Source organism: Neopsephotus bourkii, unplaced genomic scaffold (genome assembly GCF_033783945.1).
Source record: "Neopsephotus bourkii isolate Nb327-2 ecotype Australia unplaced genomic scaffold, CSIRO-AGI_Nbou_v1 NB_234, whole genome shotgun sequence".
NCBI lineage: Eukaryota > Metazoa > Chordata > Aves > Psittaciformes > Psittacidae > Neopsephotus > Neopsephotus bourkii.
Window position 1 is genome coordinate 17185721 of NW_026900744.1, and position 6000 is coordinate 17191720.

The 6000-nt window shown below is 46.4% G+C and overlaps 1 protein-coding gene across 3 annotated transcripts in view; it reads right to left on the bottom strand.

Moving 5' to 3' along the window:
- Positions 1 to 5787, bottom strand: part of RALGPS2 (Ral GEF with PH domain and SH3 binding motif 2) — a 118394-nt gene extending 112607 nt beyond the window's left edge. The window contains exon 1 of one of the 3 annotated variants that reach the window (XM_061345664.1): positions 5687 to 5787. The gene's annotated coding sequence lies outside the window, so the exon portion shown is untranslated. Of the gene's footprint in view, positions 1 to 4981; positions 5184 to 5686 lie in introns of those variants that run through there. The other 2 variants (XM_061345662.1, XM_061345667.1) reach the window with 2 other exon arrangements.
- Positions 5788 to 6000: the final 213 nt, after the last annotated feature.

Below are 6000 nucleotides of genomic sequence, written 5' to 3' on the forward strand. Positions count from 1 at the left end.
GTTATTCTTGGGTATGCTGTTCTTTCTTCCTTAACTGACTCAGGTTCTCCCCAAGTTACACTTCATTACTTGTACTAGGAACTGCTACAACAATCTAAAATCAATAGGAGGAGGGGAGGAGACTACTTCAGATTCTAGGCAGCTCTGATCAGGTTAGGAGGTCTCAATCTTTCAGTCAAAGATTTAAAAACAAAAGAATAAAAACAAAAAATAAAAACCCAAACCATCCCTGATTTTACTGCTTCAATATGATTGCTAAGAACAATAACTAATAAACCCAAAGTCACCAGAGGGCACTAACACTTCTAGCTAATGGCAGATGCACTCCTCCAATTAGGAAGGCTGATAATTACATCCACATCATCATGTATATTTTATCTGGATTGAACTTCAGCCAGCTTGTTCTAATCCATGTTCAAATCTCAACTACATGCTGATGTGGCACTGTGCTACATAACTGTTGTGGTCACACCTTCAACATACTGGGGAGACTTAAAGTTAGACAGGAGAAAATAGGGCAGGCATATGCCTCTCCCAGTTCACTTGCAAGCTAAAGCTTACATTGCCTATGAAATGAATCCATATGCATACATATAAATGAAATTCTGAAACAGCCATGGAGAACAGGTCACAAGCCTGACACCTCAAAGAAACACAACTATTCTTACGAGTTTGCATAAGGGTGAATCCTACCACAGGGAACTACAAGCAAATCTGCCTTAGCGAGGGAAAAGGGAAGGGCTTCCATTTAATCATCGAGCAGAAACAAATCATTGCTCAGATTTGGCATGATATCAACTGTTACATGTTTAATCTGAACAAAAAGAGGCCGCTCTTTACCACTGAGAAATAAGCAGGCTGTTAAATCACAAATATAATGCATATGAGGCGCTCACAAGCATGTTTATTGATATTCTGACTAAGCAGCTGCTGAGCTTCTCTGTGTCACGCAGAAAAGCGCACTGCAGCAAAGCCAGAGATCTTCTGGGGCAGGAAACTTTGACTTGTTGATGCACTTGACACTGTCACAAAGAGCCAGAAAAAACAGTCTGACTGGTGCGCCCTAAGGAAATAAAGGCAAGGCTTCTGGGACCTACAAGTTACACAGCTCCTTTTTTCCTCCAGCATTACTGCCCCACAGTTCCACCTAAATGGCTGTTCTTGTCAGGAACATAAGATAACACAGGCAGAGGAAGGAAAAGTGAATCCTACCCTTACTCACGGAAAGGCACACAACAAGCATGGAAACTCATTTCTCTGCACTTAAGTTACAGCCATGTAAAAAACTACACCAACAATAAAGCTGGTATAGTAAGGATTCCAAGAGCATTGTCAAGGCATGTCCAAGGGTGACTGAAGGAAGACACCATTTGTGCCACATGACAGCCTACAACCGACCTGGAAGCCTCTAAGGAGGTTTGAGAAGAGCAGCTGCGAGTGTACTAGAGTGGCACACCTCAGAACAGCAAGCCCAAAAGAGCAAATACTAATCTTTCATGGTTGTCACAAACATTGTATTTTAAAATCCTCTTTGCTAGCCCATCAGAATTCCCAGTACTTTATTTTGCTATGCACTAAGATTCAGTGAACGGGTCAGTTTCTCTAAACCAACTCTCTTATAACTGGAACGCAGACAGGAAAGTCTCCCTCTTCCTCAGCCAACAAGCAGGTTCAACGACCATCACTTATACCATGTTAACTTTTCAAAGTCACAGCAAAAAGCTCCAATGTTCAGTATATGCCATGCTGCTGAACACATCCTCCCCTCTTGTGACTCCAGGCCACCCTCTCCTTTTTCATCCTACCTCCTCCGCTTCACGTGCCTCCACCCGACCGCGTAAGGCTGCTGCCACCAGTTTAGCCTAGAGACTGGACTGCCACTGCAGCAAGCAAGAGCTGCAAGCTCTCTGACACCTCACAACTGCCTTGCTCTAGCTCTTACTTCAGATATCCCTTTTCTGCTTGGCAGAATACTGGGTTGTACCAGCTTGCCCACAAGAAGGCTTGCAATGCCATTTTCCCTGGAGTCCTATGGGGCCTTTAAGGAGTAAAGAGTAAATGACTAAGAGTTGCAGTCACACATCCACACATTCTAGAGGACTAAGTATACAGAGCATCTACTTAAAAACACCCAACTGTAACATCAAGACTCTCTTGCTTCAGCAGTATTTCAAGGTAATAAGTTCATAGAGAGACAAAACATGAAGCCCACAAAGCTTCTCTTCAAGCAATAAATATTATGCATGCATGAATATTAAAAGATTATTTCTACTGCAGCAGTTCCAGGTATTTAAATGTAAAGGGTATTAACAATAATGTTTTCTCATTATTTTGAAAATGCATTTTTAACTATCTTTGCTAACGAAGGCTATAAACAACGCTCAGATCAGAAATATACCATGCCTTTGATGCCTCATCCTTTAATAAAATACAACAAATTACACACCCCACCCCTAAAGGAAGTTTTCAACTCAGCTTTATTGAATGAAAGGAGGAGCCCACATGACTCAGCTCCAAGCAAACATGAAGGAAAAGATCAAGCCCTAATCTCGAATAAGGTAAAAAAACAAAAAAAAACCAAAAAAAAAACCAAACCCACAAAACCAAAAAAACCCAAAACAGAAGAAGAAACTGTTTAGGTGGAAGTGTGTCTTTATAAATTCAAATCTTTTAATATTCAAAGACATGTCAAGGAGAACATTAGCACATTAAGACTTCATTAGCCTCCTGAAGTCTTGAAGATGTTTATTATGAATACAGACAATTTTAAAAATCACAGTTTACAAGAGTAACTGAAATTAGAGTTAGCTCTGTACCTTCATTCTTGTTCGCTGTTGCTGAGCAGCATCAAGATTAAGAATATATCTAAAGATTGGGATTTTTAATCTTCACAGTCATCAGCAAGATACAAGTGTGAAAGGGAAGGGATCTCTCAAAAATATCTGTACGAAGGCAGGTTTCAGAGGAAGAAAAACAGCTGACAGTAAAGCACTCAGCCTCATGAAGAGGGTTTTATTTTGTTGTTGGGTTGTGCGGCGGTTGTTTTTCTTTCTCCATTAGACTACAGAATCAAACATTTCTTGTCAAAATCCAGTAAAATAAATTACAAGGTAGAGTATTTCACAAGGGGGCTAACAGACTCCAAGTGACTGCTGAACATCTTCCACGTATATTTGCAAGCAACTCCTCATCCCCCATCTCAGCCATGCCACACGAGCATTCCAGTGCAGAATACATCTCCAACCTTGTTGGGAGGAATACTGAATTTCCAAGTAGCAGCAGTGCTTCCCTACAGATATCACCAGAGGGCACCCTTTCAATTAAAGTGACCCAGCTTTAGCAAACTTCCGAGAAAGACTGGTCAACCCACAAGCAGGGACCCGCAGAGGCAGCACGAAAACAGTAACAGTTTTGCTTCTGCAAGAGATCATAGAATCAACTAAGCTGGAAAAGACCTCCGATATCATTATGTCCAACCATTACCCCAGGACTGCCAAGTTCATCACTAAACCATGTCACTAAGGGCCTCAAAGATTTCCCTTAGGGAAAAAAAAAACCAACCCACAAACAGCAAAACCATCAAACATAAATGCAATTTAATTATTTATCCCAGAAACTTGAATTATTTTTCAAAGTAACTTGAGACACTGCTCATAAAGGTCTCAGGCAAGTATCAACTTCTGTATTATTACACTGTAGTACTTGACGGCACCAATTGACTCAAGCAGTTTTGGCACCCAAATGTACAGAAGTAGGGCCCAAGCCAGCACAGCTCATGTAGAGGTGCCTGTGGAAGTCCTCTGGTAATATTATCAGAGATACTAAACCTTACAATAATACATGAAAAAAAAAACCAACCAACAAACATCTACATTGTCAAAAGAAGTCTCTGGGAAACAATGCATTTTTCCACATATGATGTTGTTTAAGAGGGTCAAAAATTAAGCCATTTGCATAAAGGTAATACAAAAGTATCAGCAAGGCGAGCAGTTTTCAACCTCTGGTTCATATGTTATTTCTAATGGTCTGCTGAGACTCAATAAAGATAAAAAAAAAAAAAAAAAGCTGGTGAGTTGAAGTTCCTTCAACAGAATGTGCACAAAAAAGTGCACATTAAAAAAAAAGTGCACAACCACTAAAAACACAGTAAGTCTGCATATCAAAAACGTTACAAACCACTGTTTGACACCACAAGAAAGTTAAGCCCATTTCACTTACAAACAAAACATCAACACAATACTACTAAAAACAAGTCAGCTGCAGAGGTAGGCAGTGATAAGAAAATAATCATTGTGCATCCCATTACATGTTCCGGTCAAGAAACTAAAAAACTGTAGGCCTACAAAACATGTGATTGCCTTATCCTATTTGATAAGAAATAGCACCCCATCTCTTCTATCTATGATTACAAAACCCCATGGTTTAGCATAGGAACAGAAGGGGAAGGAGAAGGGGAGGACAGGAGTAACACCTGTATCCAAAGACACCTTTTGTCAGTACAAAGATCTCTCAAATAGATAAACATACCTGCAGAATTTCACCAAGCCAGTAACTACTATTAAACACATGGGGGCAAGTGACTTCAAACTATTGCCTATCATCACCACTTATCCTGGTTTAAATTTATCTAATTGCTTTTCCAGTACCTGCTGACAGGAAAGAAATACACCAAGCACTCCTGATGTCAAATAAATAGCACCTATTTGTCCACCCTCTAAAGCAGATCTCTGTCTACAGGAAGGCAATGCTTCCTGGCACTCTGAACTTACCCATTTTATATAAAAGAAACACTGTGGTGTGGACACCATGAGTACCCCCCCCTCAACCCCACCCATGTGCTCTGACCCAGCCCGGGATGACCCAGCCCAGGGTCTTGCTGCCCTGCATTGCTTATCACGTTTACTCGGCCTCACTTAATGGGAAGGTGTCCCAGCCCCCCGGGAAGGCTAACTGGATAGCACTATCTCTCAGCTGCACCCACCCTCCTCCGCCCTGGCGTCTCCCAGGGCCCCTCTCAGGTTCCACCGTAGCACAGCCCGGTGACCCAAGGGGGAACACGGCTCTACCCCTTCACACACACCCCACACATCCTTCGCCGGTGCGCGGCTACCGCCCCATACCCCGAGGCCTCTCTAGAGCGGAGGGCGCAGCTTCCCCCCACCCAGCTCTCTGGCCCCTCACGCAGGTAGCGTCGAGGGGAGAGGATAAATGGCTGGAGGCGCGCTCCAGGCTCGCCCCACAGCCACGCACCGCTCCATCCTGCAGCACGGCCGTAGGGCCCGGGCAACGCCGTCACGCGACACACACCCCAAACACGCTGCCGGGGGAGAGGGCGCTGTCGAGCCGCCGGCCCGGTCCGCGGGGTCAGCGCCCCGTTCCCCACCGCCCCCCGTGTGAGGCGGCGGGCGACAGGTGGACAGCAGACCGCGCGGCTCAGCGAGCAGCCGGCCGGCGGAGGGGTGGCGGGTGGGGGCCGGGACCCTCCCCGGATCTGGGAGGGAACCGTGCGCCTCCAATCCCCGGTCGGCATCCCTTCAGAGCCCGGCGTGCTTGCCGGGGCTAAACCTCCTTTTCTCTCCTCCCCCGAAGAGCCGGACAATAAGTCCCACCGCAGCTCCCCGCGGAGGTGGGTGCCGGCCGCGCGGCTCCCCCTCCTCTTCCTCCTCCCCGCGACAGCCCTGCTCACCTGCTAGAGGAGGAAGGATGAGCGGGGCCGGGTGAGAATGGGGAAGCCGTTCCGGCTGCTGGAGGGGCTGCGCTCCGCCCGCGGGCCTCACCGGTGCGGGGGCTGGCAGCGCCACCACACGCACGCACGCTCTCCCTCACACACACATACACACACACACACACTCGGGGAGGGGGGTCGGGGGCGCCCGGCGCTGACCGCGCATGCGCGCCGAGCCCCCTTGGCCCGCCTCCTCCCGTGTGGCGGAGCGCCAGCGTCGGGCGCGGACTGCGCAAGCGCCACCCCGAACAGAGAGCAGGGGCCCAACGGCCGCC